The sequence below is a fragment of the Pseudopodoces humilis genome, chromosome 9, assembly GCF_049639895.1.
Source record: "Pseudopodoces humilis isolate 2021_Gansu_Grassland_sample_001 chromosome 9, ASM4963989v1, whole genome shotgun sequence".
Taxonomy (NCBI): domain Eukaryota; kingdom Metazoa; phylum Chordata; class Aves; order Passeriformes; family Paridae; genus Pseudopodoces; species Pseudopodoces humilis.
The window spans coordinates 12,780,844-12,799,713 of record NC_142208.1 but is presented as its reverse complement, the minus strand read 5'-3'; the positions used below and the strand labels follow the sequence as shown (position 1 = coordinate 12,799,713).

The 18,870-nt window shown below is 38.5% G+C and overlaps 1 long non-coding RNA gene across 1 annotated transcript; it reads left to right on the top strand.

Moving 5' to 3' along the window:
* Positions 1 to 5,569: 5,569 nt before the first annotated feature.
* Positions 5,570 to 13,307, top strand: LOC148183774 (uncharacterized). Its single transcript, XR_015773249.1, has 5 exons — positions 5,570 to 5,675; positions 5,865 to 6,098; positions 9,383 to 9,478; positions 10,838 to 10,977; positions 11,584 to 13,307. It is a non-coding gene; the product is annotated as an uncharacterized LOC148183774 (long non-coding RNA).
* The last annotated feature ends 5,563 nt before the right edge of the window (positions 13,308 to 18,870 follow it).

Sequence of the window (18,870 nt, the reverse complement as noted above, 5' to 3'; positions counted from 1 at the left end):
TTCTCTGATTCCAACTCAAACCATTTTTCTGATTCTATGATCCTCTGGACTCAGCCATCAGATGGAAAAATCCTGGCTGGATTGCCATCAGCATTTGAGAACCACCACGGTGGCACAGGTCTCGTGTTGTTTGTGTCTGCCATGGTTGTGGGCTGTTGGTGCCAATCCCAGTGAATTCATTAATAGCTTTAATGTCCCTTTAATGGTGATTGCCCTAGATTATCCTTTGGCCATTTCTACTTTATGTTTTCAGGGTGGAGAAAGAAAAGGAAGGGAAAATAAGAATGTATAAGAAAAATAGAAGTTAGTGAGAAAAAAGAAATGAGGAAATAAAAGATTGAAAGATAGATGATACTGAGATCAAGAGGATTTAGTCAGAGACCTCACTTTGGTAATGAAAAGTGGCTGAGTTTTCCCTTGGATCGGTCTTGGTAAGACTTAACAAAACCAGATCTTTTTTGCTTGCCTTTTGCAGTCATTTGTGATCCAGAGATGATGGGTAGAAGAGACACAAGAAAAGAGAAAATACAAAAAATAATTATATCCTTCAAGAAAATAACATTGAAGGTATTTCCTATTCATTTGCTTTTTCAGATTTTTGTCTTTCCCATCCCCTAAATATACATTTTTCTGTCCTGATTCTCTGAGTTTCCATTTTCTACCTTTTTTGTTTTTCATGTTTTTCATATCTCTCCATTTTATTTTGAATGTAAATAGATAGGATCAATATTTACACTTAGGTGTGTTTCTCCAGGTGAAAAGGTTTGTACAGCTCGACTTCGAAAACAACAGTAAGAACTTCAAATATTCATCTCTCAGTAGGTGGTGAAGGTCTTAACAAACACTGCAGATGAATCAAAGGCTATTTGGTTATGTTTATTGCTGCAATAAAATGAAAATATCTGCTGGGCATTCATATGGTTTAATAGTGTTGGGTGATTTCTTCCTCCTTGTCTTGAATCTGGCTGGTTTTGAAATGCCAAATCAAACACCCATCCAGCGAATACGCAAAGACGAGTCTGTCGCAGGAGCAGCTGCTTGCAGATTGCTTTACTTCAAATGCTTTGAGAGGCCTGGTTGCCCAATGGGGAAACAGGCTACAGACTAATTAAGAAATGTCATGTTTCTTCTTCCTTGCCTTAAAATTCCCCATAGAATTTTTTCATTATTAAGCACTTCATAAGATCCCAAGCCTGCTGAACTTTGAAAACTTGCAAAAAGCTTTCTAGTGCAAATTTTAATTAGAATATTTCCCATTCCAGCTCATGACAAAACAAATATGTGACCCCTGATTGGTCTTCATAATCATCTATCTATTTCAAATTAAAATTGTGGGGTTCATTAAGTTATTATAAGTTCAGATCTTCTTTTTTTCTTTTTTCTTTTTTTTTTCTAGTTTCCCTTATGGTATTTTATATTAAAGTGATGGAAATCCATGTAGTTATACAGAATTCATCAAGCAAAGGTGCAAAGTGTTGGATTTATTGTGGCTTTTCATATTCACGGAAAACCAAGCTGGCATCTTTAATGCATTCACAGATGTCAGACATCTTGTGAAGGGAACCAACATACTGTAGTAGGATTTAGTTGGCAACAGAGCACAGCAAAAAAGGGAAAATTGTTTGGCTGTAGGATAGACAGTGGCTGTGGATGTTCCTCCTAGCCAAACAATCACACTGAGCTGATTGTGTTATCACAAATTCATCCTTCTCCCATTTGTCCCCCTTTCCATCTCACACTGACTCCTCGTTTTCAGCACGCTCACCCAGTGACCTTTCTGTCCAATCTTGTACTGCCAGCAGGGGTGAAATATTGTGTTTTCACTGATTTCACTTTTAATTAGAACCCCCCCTTTTTTTTTTTTTTGACCACAAGTTGGAGGGGTGGGAAGAATTAAAGGAAAAAACCTATGAAAGGTTGAATAACATTAGCTACATTTCTACCTATGGAAATATTAAGAAATAGTAGAGTTTGCTCATTTTGCAGTCCCTCAGTAAGAGGAGGAACAGAGCATAATCATCTATAACATTCACCTACTTTTATTCATATTAAAAAATATTTTCTACACGGAGAGTTGGTTCTGCAGCTTAATTGCTCATGCTTCTAGCCCAAAGCACACTTCTGCACACAGACAACATTTCTGTCAAACCTCAGAGCCTCTGTTTGTGTTTCATGTGTGACTGGAGCAGCTCAGCAGCCTGGCTGCAGACAGTGGGACCGAGAGCACGGGAAGGACGGGCTGTGTTGAGAACCAATATCAGCCAGGACTAAATGGGGTTTACAGGTGTCTCCCACGACACCATTAGCACCCACAAAAGTTCATAAGAACAGAACAGGCAAATATTGTCCACACACTCTCATGGCCTTCAGCAATTTGCAGTTCAGTCTTTCTGTATTACTTTCCCATTCAACAGCCCATTGTGTATTTTTCTTCTGAGTTTATCAGCTGTTGAACAAATGTAAATTTTAGCTCCTCTAATGCCCTGTTATGACTTCCACAACTATGCTGCACAGCACAGTAGTATCTTTTCTTCTAAAATTTCTACCTGCTAGTTTCATTTGATGCACTGTAGCCCTTGTTTTGGAAAAAACAATGAATACTGATTCTGTATTTACTGTCTTCATTCCACTCGTGTTCTAAACATCTCTATCATACACCCACTCAGCTGTCTTTCTTCCAGATTGAGGAGCTGTAGTCATTACATATATGAAAACCATTCCACCCCTTAAATGATAACTTCTCTCTTCTTCATTTCTACTCTGTGTCTGGTTTTGAGATGAGGAACTGAGAATTTGAAAGGTTGGAAGGAGTGACTTGGTGACTTATTTTACATGCATGGTCATACATTACATACAAACCATATCAATTATGATACAAAATCAGGCATGAAAGTTGCAGTAGGCATGAGTAAACTGGTGTTATGACTTGTGGAATAAACCCACAGAGTGTTACACCTTGGACTTGTTAATTTGTTTTTTCATGCTGTGCTATTTATGTAATTTTATGCTGTTTAAACTAAGCCTTTTCTACCCTCTAATATCTCATATCTTATTTTAATTACTTTAGTGCTTTTTTTTATTATTTCCATGTATATTTTCCACTCATTTTGCCCTACAGGCAGAGCTTCAGAGTGCCTCTAGCACTGAGAGCTTTGTCTCTTTTTTTTTTCCTCTCAAAAGTAGTAAATATCTCATCAGTCCAAAAAGGCTCCCCCCACCCCAGAGCATCTCTCTGTTTCCTCCCATTCTTGCCACCTTCTCTATAAAGAAACCTGTACAATTCAATTGGCTGGAATAAGGCAGCTACCACTGACAGAATTTCCTTTAGGAAATCCTGTGAGATGATTCTGATCTTGCAAAAATGTACTAGAAGCAACCTTTCTTCCACATATTCTAAAAGGAATCAAAAATATAAAGCAAAGGGGTTTTTCACGGTGTCTAGGGAATTTAGGAGCAGAAATCCCACTAAGACATCAAAGAGGTTTGTCCTTAACTCCCTTGGATGCTTCTGAAACTCCCATCCTCAAAGCTTGTCCTAGAAGGATTATAAGCACACCCCAGCAGCAGGAATGTGTTGCTCTGCTTAGCAATTGTGCAGGAGAGGGCTGCGTTTGAACTGCTTGTGAATGATCTCCCTTAAATCACTGCCTGCACCAAACTGGCTCAAGCCTCTTCCTCCTCCCTGCTCCTTCCCACACTGGTGACATCACAAGGGAGTATTTCTGAATACTTTGAAGGAGGACAGACCTAACGAAGGTTTTCACCAGCTGCTTTACATGCATAAATTCAAATGGAATTATTTTACATTAGGTAATTAAGCATTGTGGCTGTACCTTCTCCACAAAAGGAGCAAACCTAGCGACACACAGTCTACAGTCTAAGAGAGCTTTTTGGAGATGGGAAATTCAGACACAGTGTGATTTAAGTGGTTCTCCTAAGGACAGAAAGAAAGAACAATGGCTAAGGCATTAGCCTGAGCCATTCCAATTTAGCTTCGAGCCTTGTCAGACGTTTCTGAAAGTCCCCATGTGCCTTAAATAGATAATTATATTTTTTCACAGCAGTCTGAGGTAACTGCATAAAAAAGTTTAGATGCGCTCTAAACTGTTGTTCTGGCACACAGCTAAGAGGAGAACAAGAGAAGTCAGAAGTTCCTGACTTGTGGTTGATCACCATAACAACTTAGTTAGCCCTCTTCCCTTCTCTCGCTGTAATTACTGGTGGTGACCTATCACATATGATGTAATTACTGTGTTACTGACATAGACCTTAAGCTCAGGCACTTTCTTGGGGTGAACTTGATGTTTGAAAAGGTTTTCCTCCATCTCCCCCTTCATGATAAGAAAATGAGGGTGTAGGGAATGGAAATGCTGAGCTCTCATGCAGTGGGACTTATGTTGTCTCAAAAATGCTGTCTTTTATGAGCTGATAAAAAGACTTCAATAAAGAAAACCTTACAAAGAATCTAATAGTTCTTGGCTGTTTGGAGGAAAGGCAAGCAGGGGAATGTGAAGGAAAAATGATAATAATGCAATCTTCCATTTTCTAACATGGACAGTTGGCAATACTGTGCTTTTCCAATTAAGATGATAGCATCTGGACTACTGTAATCCTTAAGGTTGTAAACTGTGTCATGTTGCCCAGAGTGGATTCATCAGTCAGCTGGCAATAATTTATATGATTAAAAAGAAAGGCATAATTTCACTGTATGGTTGCTGTGCTGTCTTTTGGGTTTTTTGCTTTTTTTTCCTGTGGAAAATAATTTGTCTACAGCATTGTACTGGAAGGAAAAAACCTGCAACAAAATTAACAAAGCATCTTCCTTTGTCTTCTCTTCCCTGTTCAAAAATACCTACTATAAATAACTAAACTGAGGGTTTGATGATTATGGGATTAATTTTTTTACCCAGTAGGTTAGATTATTTATTATGTGCTGCAGAGTGGGGAGAGCAGCATGCAGCTTTAGAAGGGAAGGGCGGTATGGCAGGTGGGGCTGTGTGACAGCTGCCACCAGGACAGGTAGGACAGGCCATAGCAAAGGGTAAAAACAATCAGCAGACCAAGGGGCTGGGAAATCCTCAGCAGTGAGAAGGAGTTAGGAAGATGCAGCCTAACAAAGAAAAACTGAGATTTTCACTGAATCATTTTCCTTAGCCCTTTCTCTGGCATCCAGCTCAGTGTTTGGATTAGTAATGCTGTTACCCTGCAAATGCATAACAGTGGCTGCAAAGAAAGAACTTTTAGGAGGAAATAGTTTGCTGTTTCTTGTTTGAAAAATTAGAACAAGTCTGCCAGTTTTTTCAGCACTTCTGTGAGATTATGAAGTTTCTTTTCATTTCCTCCAAGTTGTTTATATCACGAGCTCAGAACTAGGATTCTAGCCTGAACAACTTGCCTGCTGAGTCAGGTTTCCTGGGGTGTATTGGGACTGCTTAAATGCAAAGAAAGACTAGAAAATGCAAAGAAATGCTAGAAAGAAATTGAGGGCTCTCCTGGAGCTAACAAAGCTTCCCTCACACAAGTTCCTTGTTTAAGCCTTGTGTAAGGATTCACACCTGTGCTGAAATGGGAATACTGAACACCTGTGCTGAGCGGGTAGAAGATGTTACAAATGCAGGGAAAAGGGTAAAAAAAACCCCAAAACAACTACCTGTTCATAACTTCAGAATTCAGAGGTAAGCAGAGGCCTCCAAAAAGTTCTTTCTAAAGCTTTAGTTATTTTCTTTTTGTTTTGGGGTTTTTTTGTTGGTTTATTTGTAACATGTAAATTCTAAACATTTTTCATGTATTTTCCCAAGCTGTTGGCTTGTGCTGATTCCAGATTGATCCTTGCTTTCCTTAGTAAGCCTTGGTACTTTTTCTAGGTTTGTGTAGCTCCCTCGCTTCATGGCTGGACACAGGAATAATCCCAAAGGAGGAAAGATGGTGATGTTCATGATATGCTGTGTCAGCTGGTGTATTGACTAGAGCTGCTCTGGCAATTTCTGTCTGACCCATTCCTACATGTCCAAGTGAGGCCAGCTTGCACCCAGCATTTTTTCTTTAATACATTCAGTACCGATGGCAAGCTGATTGCATGTTGTCCTTAACAGGTTTCTGTAAGTATGGTTTTATACGTTTCTAAAGAAAAAGTGATTTGAATGCACAAGATAAGTTACCATCACAACCACTGTTCAAATGCCTGCATTTTTAAGTGAGTAGCTTCTCTGTAACAGTAGCATGAAAGGGAGCTGGGATTTGCCAGGAAGGTGGTGAGGGTATGGGAAGTGAGGGTTTTTTTTTAATTATGAAAAACACAATTGCATCTGAACTTTGGCTTAGTTTGCAGAGGTCTGTTGAGATCCTGTGACCTTATACGAACCCAAAACAACAAATAAAATGTCTTCCTATCAAGACAATTTCCTTGAAGCTACTCATGCTTGCAATATTCACTTGAACAAATGATTTTGAAAAATGAAGTAAACTCTTAGTTTCATCCTCTGAAGCAGTCAAAAAAGATAAAATCGTGATTTAATGTCCTTTGATGTAACAGACATATTTAATGGGAGTGCATAGCCATCCCTCTCTCCAGAAAGGCAATACCAGATTCCATGAATCAACCCCAGCCTTTAGAAGAGGTTTTTCTGATGGAAGAGGTTGATAATCTCTTCACTGTGTCACAGAGGAACAGTAAACTTGCCATGAACTTTGTAGATGTGGGTGAAGCTTCACTAGAACAGAGGTGAAGCTTCTCTTTCAGTTTGACTCCCACCTCTGGGAGCCACCACGAGGGGACCTGTGCAGCATCCACAAGGTTTTGTGTTGGTTTTGGATGAGTGAACTGCAAGTGGCTCTATACCCTTGGTTTAACCTCAGTTCTTTTTTAAAGATGTGAATTGACAGCATCAAAGTGACTTGCATTGATCTTTGTTGTTCACTGGCTACTCCAGCTTCATTACTATTCTCAGTATATTCACTATTTGAATTAGTTTTTTATTAGAATATGAACCAAGACCATTACCAAACCCCTACTAATCTCTCCCCTCCATCTCCCTGCCACTGAAAACAACCCATTTACCTTTTTTACGTGATTTTTAGCTAACAGCCTGCAAAGTTTCCTTTCGGTGTAGCTGGGAACATATAAATAGATAGGGATTACCAGAAAATGCTGCTAATGAATTAGTATATGTAGTGCTTAAAGAAGCTTGGGCACACAATCAAACTGGTCTGTTAAAAATAAATAAAAAAATCCATAGGTTGTTTAAGAGCAAGGAACAATCTGTGCTTGCAAAGCCATGCCATGCAGACTTACTGGCAGGAGTACTTACCTTGCCAGTGGTAAGTGCAAATTCCCAGTTGAGCTTCTCTGGCAGGGCAGGTGTGGGGCACAGCCCGCTCTGGGAAGCATCTCCTGGGCACCAACAGCACTGAGTCAGTTTGCTGAGGGAACGCATTGCTCTGGAGAGACAAGCCAGTCTCACACAGGTGCACAGCCTTGAGAGTGCCCCCTTGACCTAGGAGAAGAAGAACTGGTACTCAAGTAGAGAAAAATCACAGGATCACAGCAAGTATTCTGGATTGGAAGGGACCCACAAGGATCAGTGCCCCCAACTCTTAAGTGAATGGGCTGCACATGGGTCAAACTCTCAACCCTGGTGCTGTTAGCACCAGGCTCTGACCACTGGGATAGTGCAGAGCTTAGCTGTCCCTCTGCTGTGGGATGGGGAAAAGGAGGAAAGGAGCTCCTTGTAATATTTCATTGGTGTGTTTAAGTACCTTTTCTTTCCAGTGAAATAAATGGCTCCAGCTACAATACATTGTGTTGGTGGAGAATCTGCTGCTTCTGAGCATGGAAGAGAGGTGGAAGCTCTAGGAAATGGCTGGGTAACCTCTGATTCTGAAGGCAGAGCTAAAACCTGCAGGGGCATATTAGACAGGAGTACAAAGTCTTACACTGAGACATTATTCTGGTTATTAATCAGTGATTAAATAACAGTTTATCCATATAAATTCCTCCCACTTTCAAAGCACAAAAGAGCTGTGCTCATTTACTTCAGCCAAGAATTTGATATAATAATTTTGGGAAGCTTCCTGTTTCTTTCATGTTCACAAGAGTTCTGTGTTATGTAAAGAGACTGTGGCATGAATGTTACCTGGCCCAGTTTCTGTGTGTAATTAATTGACTTAGCTTTTTTCTCTGCATGCAATTCCACACACAAAAGGATGTTTTAAATCACAGTCAATTTCTGAGAACACTTTAAAGGACTCTTTTTATTAAAAAAACAAAAAGGTCCTAAATATTCTGTTTGCTTTTATTCCAACATTATACAATTGTGAAGATTTTAAGCAAGCAATATGGTATTTTTCTACTGAGCCTTTTAGTCCTAAGCTTTCTGTTTATTTCAGAAATATCAGACATTCTACACCATTTGTTCTACAAGACTTTAACCCTGTATACTTTACTAAAACTTCTTGGGATACTTTTGTCCAACAAATGCAGCCCAAAGGCATCTACATAGAGTAAAAAAGAAATAAAGAACACTTAGGGATGAAAGGAACTTCATAGAGTGCATAAATATTGTGTGTAGGTCTCTGAATGGTGCTTGGCTTGGCCTTTGATAGAATACCTAGGATACTCCTCCTGGAATGACAGTGTCATGAAGTCATTTGAGTAGTAATTTGTTTGGAGCAATACCTGTGACTTCTGGCGTGTGCTGGAAATTTTAATTCAGGCTTACATATGTTGAGAATAAACACTTGAAATCACTAGGCTGGTAAAATATATAAGCTACATTTTGAGTTAAGTTAAAGAATATCTTGAGGTATGATAAAAATGGTCTCTTTAGAGGAAATCTAAGTTTGTACAGAGGGAAAATTTGCTGGGGTTTCTTTTCAAAATGCTGACTGGAAGACAAGAGGGGTCTTCATCAATGGGGAAAACTTGAAGAGAAAAGAGAAATAAAAAGGGCAATGGTTTGAGTTTTGGAGGCTAGATACTGGATTGAAGAAAGAAAGAGAAGTACTGAGGAAGAATATAAAAAAAAAATGTAAGTTGGGAAAAGGAAAATGATACAGAGAACAGCTTATCAAAAAATGGAGAGTAAGATTAAGAAAAAGAACAGAGTTAGCAGGAGAACAAGCATTGAAGCAGTGCTGGAATTAGGCCAGTGCTGGACTGTGGCAGTTCACAAAAGAATGCTGACAACTCTTAAAATGAGGGTCAGGCTAATTGAAATTTGTCTCTCTCCAATTCTGATGGTTAAATTCCAGTACTGATGAGGGAAACACACAGTAAAATGCAGAATGAGGAAAGCTCTCCATCATGACTAGAAACTCACTTGTAATACCAAATATAAAAGGAAAATAATATAATTTTTCTAAACTATTGTTTCTTTCTTTGCAGTTCACAGTGAGTTATCGCTGACACGGAATGAATTCCATAAATGGAATTCAGTCAAGTTCCATCTCTAAGCACCAGGTCTGAGGAGACTTCTTAAATGTAAGTCATTTGGGTATTATTAATATATACATTATTAAAGATTTTTCTGCATTCAAACAATAAGTCTTATGATTTGGGGGCAAATAAACTGAATTCTTTGTGTGTTACTAAACAGCTGAATGTACATTTTAAATAGGAAGTTTGGTCCAGGCTGTACCACAGGATCATGGCTGATTCTTCTTTGCAGGGTCTCCTGTAATTAAGATTGTCAATAATATAAAGGAGGAAGGTATTTATTATGCAAGGTCTTCAGCTAACTATCTATACTAGGAGATCTGATTATTCTGGTCTATTTAATCCATCATTAAATCATGGAAGGAAATAGGTGAGGCAAAGAATCCTTGACTTTCCAAAGCAGAGTCATCTTTTATGTAAATTAGCTTAATACTTTGAGTAAAGTACAGTTTTAAATATAAGGCTATAAAAAAAATGTTTAAATAACCATTTTTTACATAAACATTGTTAAGTTGAAGTGTTAAGGGGAAGTGATCATATAATCAGAATAATTTTACAGAGTAAAATATATGCTGAGTGTTTTTCATATAAGGTGGGAAATACCTCTCAACACACAGATTTATGTGACATACTTCTTGTGTTTTACTTGTACCAATTTAAGGGAGAGGCAACTCTGCTGAGGCAATGCTGATGCAAAATCCACTGAAGATCTGCCCAAGTGCTGAGGGGCGTGAATCAGCCAAGTGTGCAAACACACGCTGAAATTCCTTCCCACTCACAGCATATGCTTACATGTGCTATTGCTTCACTCTCACACACAGTTTATGTCAGCTACAGCATAGTCCAAAAACTGTAATATCTGTCATTTGAGAAGGAATTCAGAGCTGTAGCTGTGGGAGTAAATGTGTTCTCATCGTTTTCTGGGCCCTGCACATGGGGTGAAGTGCTGCTTGTGTCCACACTCGGCCAAAGGCACATCCTCAGAGCTGTTGTCAGAAGCTTTTCCCAGCACCAAGAAGGGCTTTCTGTAGCTAGATAAGGTGTTTTCATCTTGAATTCTTTTGGAATCTTTTTGTATTAAGTAAAATCCAGCTATTCTGCTAATGTGTTTAGATAATATAGTGATTGGCACCTTAGAAATACTTTAGACAGACAGATAAAAGGATTCCAAATGCATCCTTTGTGAATTTTTAATAAAAGATTTTGCACTGTCCAGTGATGAAAACAAATCATCTGTGGAAAGACAAAACTGTTTTTCATTAGTATCATTCACTGAGGATGTTTGTATATGTTTGGTGTCTGATAGCATCTTAAACTTAATAATTTTACCATTTCTAGCGACAAGATATGTCACTTGACAAGCACTTGTGCTTTGTATCTGCCTCTTCTTTCTTTTTTTTGCAGAGCTTCAAGGTCTGTGCTGTGTTTTTCACACAATGGTGCAATTGATGAGAAGGTGAAGTTTTCTGACAGTAAATTGCTTCTTTACAAACAATACACGAGTTCCGGGTTTGTTTCAAATTCCAGAGAAACCAAAAATACTGGTAAAAATTTATTTCCTTCTGGTTTTGTCAGCAAGGGTTAAACCAAAGGAACCTCTGTGTCACAGACCTTTTGGGGATCCAGTACCAACTGGACTTGACCTTGCTTTGATTTTCTTTTTGCTGCACTGACATGCCTCCTCTTCCCAAAATGACAAATTACTGAACTATTCACAGAATCATATCACAGAATAGTTTAGGTTTGATGGGACTTTCAATATCATCTTGTTATCCTAATACTATGGTGAGGAGGAATTTTATAAGTGTTCAGTGTATGGTGACAAATGGTATATTTTAAAAATTAATTTCAAGTTAATGCTAAATTATGGAATTATGTACTACATACACTTTATTACTAAAAGAGTTCCTCATGTTTAATGTTATTACAGTGAACACCAAAGGAATTAATAATGATTTGCACTTCTTATAGAGTGGTACCAATGTAGTGAAAAAAAGGTTAGCTTAATTAAATTCCACAAACCACTTTAGGGCTCTGCCGTATTGTGGAAGCTGTTTTTTATGTAATTAATTCTGAATGAAAGGTTTTTGAAGTGTTTTAATATTGTTCAAAGAGGCACCTGGAAGTATTTCAATTTTTTTTTTCTCCAGGATACTTTGACCAAGCAAACATCATCCTTTCCATGATGAGCTCCTTCCTGCATGCTCTACAAATTATAGTAAACAATAATCAGCTGACTACTCCAGTATTTTATTGAGAGATAGAGCTGAGGTTGGGTGAGGATATTGCTGTGCTCTGACAAGAGACAACTTGGGGAGCAAACCTCAGGCCTAGAAATCCAGTTCACTTCCTTGCAGTGCACAGAGCTGCTGGACAATGCATTATGGACTTAACTCCCCTTTGGAATTGCTTACAGTGCTCATTCCTTGTGTTCCACAAAAACAAATGCTACACCACATTTGGCTTAGATTCTAGTTTCCACACATCTGACTCTGTGATGATCCAGTGCTGTAGTTCAAGGGGTGAAAGGGTACATTTTTGCATGTTATTTGTTTTCTGGTTAATTTTAATTGTCATAAAGAGAGGTAGAAGACACCTATTGGTAGCATTTTGGTGACCTCCCTGGTTCCTTCTCAGTTACCCTTAACTGTTGTTGAGCAATACAAATATTTCAGACTGGGATTTCCACCAAAAAAAATAGCCATGAAAAAACAAATGTGAACATTTTCTCTGCCTCTCCTTCTACTGAAATTCTTGGAAATGTTTTTTCTTTTAGCCTTCTAATAGACCTGTTTGGAAATCCTATTCAAGCCGGATTTTTTAAACCCCAATTCCCTTAAGCACATGCTTCATGTGTTAGGCATGTGTTTAAATTCTCTTGATTTAGTGTCATATACTTAAGGGCATTGCTGAATAAAGAAGGGCATGAGCATGTACTTAAATGCTTTGCTGATCAAAGGAACAAACCTTTTGATTTGATCTACATTTAATGCAAGTTACATCACCTATCCAGTAGTCAAGAATTTACTAAACGTCTCTACTAAAGACAGTTCTTGATTAAGCTGTGTTCTTCTGGCTATGGAAATAGGAAGGGCTGCATAATACAGCACATTTCTTAATGTTTTTTTATTGCATTGGTTGTAAATTACATTTTCAAGTGCTATATTCTCACTGTGAATAAAAGAATGTGGATCAAGGCAGTAAAAATGAAAAGAGAAAAGAGGAGTTTGGTTGTTCAAGACATATATTCAGTCAAAAAAAAGAATAATTCAATATGTTTTATGTTCTTAATATTATTTCTTTCTATATACAGTACAGTATGTAACACATCTCTTCCTCCTTACACTAAAAATTTATATTCAGGATACTCTAATGAAGTACATCTTGAGTCTCCTTTTCATGGCTAATGAGGAGACAACAAGAATTTGACTAATACTAGTACAATTACTGGAGCAGTGAAGCGTGCATCTCTGATTAGATGTGATAATTTGCAAGGCTGGGCTCTTCACATTAAGTTTGCAAACAGTTTAAAAATCACTTCCTCTATTTATCCAGCTAATCTCTGTTTAATGACTCCAGACCTGACAAAAGAAAGAGAAAATGTCTCTTAAAACCCTATACTTCATTTATGAAGCTTGTATGTAGAAGAGAGGTGTAATTGATAGCAAATTTTTTTCCAGAACACTTTTAGATGAAGCCATGCAGCTGACTTTTTACTATGCAGTGTTTCTTTTTATTATTCCTGTAATACTCAGTCTCCTTTACATAGAGCTTAGGTTTTTTTGTCCAGGTTTAGACATATATTTATACTGATTTTTTACTCTTTTGGTTTTCCTAATTTTCCATTTGAATTAAATACTTGATGATCCTAAAAGTATGAATATTTTTATTTGATTTTTTTTTTTTTTTCATAAAGGGTAGAGTGGCTGGTGAAGGTGCTGTTAGAAAGTTCTTCATCAGCATCTTGGGCAGGCAGGTTTTAAAAGAAATCAAGTATGTACCATTCCAGATTTTTTTAAATATTCCTTCATCTTTGAGGCCTTTGTTCACCATTTGGTCTTGAAGCAAATCTGGCTGAAACAACAGGAACTATGGTTAGAATTCTTGATGAATTTAGTTAGCAAGCAGAAGCAGCTCTTGCTGTCAGTAGGTGGCACTTGTCCTGAGGCAGGAATGAGATGATACTTAAAAAGAACAGCCAGCAGTTTCAGCCAGGCCTAAAAATGGGTGCCTTCATGCAAAACTCTGTCCCAGAATACATCACTTATAGAAATAACATATTCTAGGTGTGACTGCTGAGAAAGAACTTCCATTAGAGGATTTAAATGAGTTTGCCAAGTCACTTGATACACTCATACCTGGACCAAGTGCCCCTGTATTGTTTCCACCTTGCACAGTGGCATCATACAATTGCAATTTCTTTTAAGATCCTCTAAAACTGAGTAAAAAACTAATTTCAAACCAGATGCAAAACCAATATACTGTCATAGGAAGGTAGAAAGGATTCAAGACTGTGACTCTCGGGGATATTTTCTGGAGTTTTGTCGAACTTGTGTAAAAGAAGTATGAAAAAAGGATCAAATGCTCAGTCTGTCATTTTTGTATATATTTATTTGCTTATACAGCTTCTAGAGGGCATGATCATCTTTGTGTAAAGTATCTTGTCGAAGATGGGCTCTGGGATTTCCCTGTTTTTTTTTTTTTAGTAAGTGATACCACTACCCTTTTGTTTCCACTGAAAAGCAGCAGTTGTTGCAAGGATTGTGTGGAACAGACAGAAAATGTGCATCAACTTCCTTCTGGACCTATGGAAGTTATTGGTGTCAGAGAGGAGGGAATCCATAGAGAAGTTTTGACAGACTGCATGGAAAGGTGTCTTTGAATATAGAAGGCATCTGAACATTTCTCTGCTTCCAGACACAAAGATATTAAAAACAGAAAGTTGTGGGGTCCAGTTCTTGGGGATGGCAGTTTCTAAAAGTGATCTGAATACCCAGTGGCAGAGCATCCTCCCTGAAGACTAGGGTAGAAGGGTGGAGGCAGTGCAAAATGACATCACCTCTTGCTGTTACTAATGTGATGGAAAATGGCCAATGTAGCTTCAGAAATGGGAAAAGCAGATAAAGGATTTCGTCATTTTTGCTCTGCAGTCTCCACTGGTGGTCTTTACAGGGCCAACTCTCTGATTTCACTCTTCCCCATTAAAAAAATAATGCATTTAAGGACCAGGTGGTAGTATTTGAATGTGCTATCTCTCCATAGAAATCAATTATTTTTAAAAAAATGTGTTAATTCTGCCTAGAACTGGAACTAAGGAAGCAGTTTTTTAGTGAGGAAAATTGAATAGAAATTACACTACGATCAGGGCTGCAGTAATGTTCCTTGTTCCCTACGCTATTTAGAGCTGCTGCTCTTGAATCTGTGCAAGTGATCCATATAATTGATATTTGTAATAATAAATTTCTTGCTTTTAATCACAACAGCAGCACTGGGAAACAAAGGACTGCTGTTGCTCTTGCTCAGTGCCCTGAAAAGCAGCTTACCCCGTCATGAGTGAAGGTGAGGGACTGCAGTGTTCCTGCGCAGCTGGATTGTACTTGTGATAAGCAAAAAGTTTCCTCACCATCAGGCAGTGAGTGGCTCCAAGCAGACATCCAGTACTGTCTCCAATCTCCAGAGCTGCCTGTTAAGGGTTGAGGAGAGAAGTCACTTTTTCTTCCTCCCTGTGCATTCACGCAGGATGCACTGCACTGGAAGGGTGAAGCTACTCAGTCTCCAGCTCCCAGGTGTTCTGTGCTGGGATAGAGCGTTTAGGAGCCATTGAGGCCACAACAGATTTTTAGGACATGTTTGCTTACAAACAGATTAATGTTAATGCAATTAAGTGATACCAAGAGAGAAGCAACACAATCATTCATTAACTTTAAATTTAGGAGTTGTTGGTTCCAGCTTATTGTTGATTCCAGCTTTTGGGACTGGCTAATGATCTACTGCTTTTTCTAGATCTCATACCTTGGAAAGTTCCTAGGGCTACATAATTCCCACTCCTTTTGAAGCAGATAATTAGTGGAGGCACCCTGACTTAATTCTGCCTTTTTTCCCATTCTGAATGAGGTAACACCTTCCTTTTTCTTTTCTGTTTACACATTCTCTGACTGTATTAAAGTCAGGACAGGAAATTTTCTTTTTCTAGTGGTTAGATCTTTTTAATTGTATTCTCTAGTGTAAATAGTAAAGTGCATTTTGCCTGGTAGCCAAGTAGGGTCTAATTTTTTTCCCTGTTAAATAAATGCAGGCCTTTCAGTAGGCTTTGTAGCTTCATAGTAGATTTATCACTTGTACTAATTTTAAAAGAAATAAAATCACTTTTAAATTGGACAAAAACACAAACTCAAGTATAATGGAAATGTTATGTGGCCAGGAATCAGTGCTAAGAAGGGTTTTTACTTGAAGAGAGTGGCAGCAGTTAGGAGCATGCTCTCAGTTTATCTCAAAGCCAAGTCATTCTCTGAGATAGATCCCAGGAGTTGCCACATATTTAGAAAAAAACCCAACACATTACTACTCTTCTGAATATGCTCATAGTAAAATCATTCTGTAAATTAAATTGTGAACATAGCAAATTTTTTCTTCCAATAATTTTTCATTGTTGTTTTCAATGTATTGGAGCATTGTTTCAAGCATGCAAAGAGTTTCTGCGCCTTTATCTGTCACCCAATATTCGATTTCTCTGTAGTGGTGTCTGTGTTTAGTCTCTCGATCTTGTTGCGCTCCACAATGAGAAAAATCTGGAACCTAATGAGACAGCCTAAATTCACTTTTATAAATTACATCCAGAATCACCAGTGCTGGGTTTGCTGGCAGCCTGCCAGCAAACCACGTTCCACTGCATAGACCTCTCTCCTTTCCCTCTGAGATTACTCTGATGGAAGAGTTCATGCAGCCCTGAGCATGTCCTTGCTGCTCAAGGCCTTAGCAAGGCAGTGGTGGAATCCAGACTCTGAGATTCAGCCGTGTGTCCCTGAACATGCAGAGAAATCAATATCATAAATTGCAACAGCATAGGCTTGCCTGTTTGCAAAATAGCAATATTCCCTCCTTTATTTTGCATGGATCACAGGCTCCTTCAGGAGTAGTCAGAGTCTGGTACTCACAGAAGTACTTGGGGTTTTCCCAGAATGTGTTCTTCCACCGTGAGGAATGTTGAAGATTCACCAATCCATAGGGAAACCACTATGAATTCCAAGTTTACCCAGTCCCCCAGGTTGTTTCCACCTCTCAGCAGGAAATAAGATTTATGAAAATGTCTTTACCTATCTTCTATTTTGAATCAGACATAGTTGTGAATGAAGTTCTTGATCACATTAAATTCCTAAAAAGTAATAAAATACTCCTCCTGGAAAGAAAATATCTTTTTAATATGTATACTGGAGAGGGTGAAAAATAAGAATCACTGAAATTCTTAATGAAGCAAATAAAAGACACATGATAGTACATCATGGGTGTTTAGCTGCTTGGAAAAATAGCAGCTTTTGGAGTTTTTTTTGCTGTTTCAGACATTAGAGAATCCCCTCCTCAACTAAAGCTTCTTTCCTGTGTGAATTATCATTTTTCAAACATGGAGCAACAGAAAAAGATTTATTTTTTCCACCTGATACCTACTGGATATTTAGTTAGGGTGACCTCACACATTCAGCTAGAAGTTAATCAGCTGGAAGACACTAGTGCAGTGGAAACCAGCTGTAGTTAGCTCCACTGTTCATGGAACAATTTCTCTGCAGATCCTTCTAATTTCTTCCCCAGATGTGATCTGTCCCCTCTAATCATGCTATTTCAAACAATTTATTCACACACTTCTCAGACTTCAAACCAGCTCTTGTGCAAGGCAAATCATTCTCAAGTTTGGAATAAATAGGGATTGAGCTATTTCTTAAATTACTACTTGGAAAAGGATTTTAAATTGTAGCATCCCTTTCCATTTAGTTGTTGCTAGTCTGAGGCTGGTGAGGTGCTGTTTGTCAGAGGATTCTCGTGTCACAGACAGAAACTGATGCACAGGAAGTTCCCTCTAAAGGTGAGGAAGAAGTTATTTACTGTGTGAGTGACCAAGCACTGGAATAGATTGCCCAGAGGGATTGTGGAGTCTCCCTCACTGGAGATATACCAGAATTGTCTGGACACAATCCTGTGCCATGACTGAGGATGGGCCTGCTTGAGGAGGGAGTCTCACACAACCTTATCTATTCTGGGATCTTTCAGCACCCTTTGGTTTTGGTACCTGTATGGGAAACATGTGCTACTTCACCACAAATGGGACTCTGCCTCCAGGATGTTTTGCAGTGGATTTTATTGTGCTTTTGTTTTTTGCCACAGAGACTTTTATCTGTGTAGGTACTTATCTCAATATTAATCACCTTTTCAGTTTTCTGAGCCCCCTGCTTAAGTCTGGAATTCCAAGAGCTGTGGAAATTCCATTCCACCTTGAAATTCCTTGTGAGCTGAAATTTCAGTTCATTTTCAGAATTTTCTGGTACAGTCTGTAAAATGGACAATACAATTGTTGCAAGACCATAATGCTTCTACTAATTTATTAATTATCAGGCTTTTTCCTCTTCACAAGCTCTTTACACGTGGAGGTATCCTAGGCAAACAGAACGTGAATTCCACTGCACTATCAGCAAGCTTTTACCCACGGTGGTTCACTATCCCAAATGTAGATTTTGTGCTTAAGGGCTGCTTTGGAGCTGCAAAGTTCCAGGACACAGCTGTTAGCATTTGGATGTGCATCTCTGCTGAAAATGTGCAAAATGTTTGGGATTGTCAGAACAGGAAGTCCAGATACAACATAAGCACTGGTTTCATGTGGGAGCACCTATATGCAACAGCACACCAAGGATTCCTGGAAGGAATCTGCTGCCCTCCTGATGTGTGAGGGTACTTATTTTTGTGTGTATTTTCCATTAACCCTGAAATAAGAGTTCCTTGCCTTAGAAATCTTAAGGTAGAGGTTTGGGGTTTTCTGGTCATGAAAGTTAAAACAATTAACTCATTCATAAGGCAGGAATTTTAATTGAGATCACCAAGGTTGAAAAACAAGTGACTTATTCACAAATAGAATTATATGTTTTTCCCAGCCTTTTCCTCTAAATATTTGATCATAGAAGGCCTTGTTTTAGACCAACTGCAGCAGAAGAAAACATTACTCTCAGATTTTATATTCTGTGAGTCAGTGGAAGTTGGTAGCACACAGCTATATTTATCTTGTCCTGTCATTTTAGATGTACCTTACCCCACTCCGTAGAATCATTTCTTATAGAAGCTGGCAGCAGTCCTTGCCATCTCATACCTGATTTTTTTTTTAAGCTAGACTTGTTTATTTTAGACAGGTTGCTTCATACCCTGTTCAGAAATGAAATGTTTTCTCTGTGTATGGAATT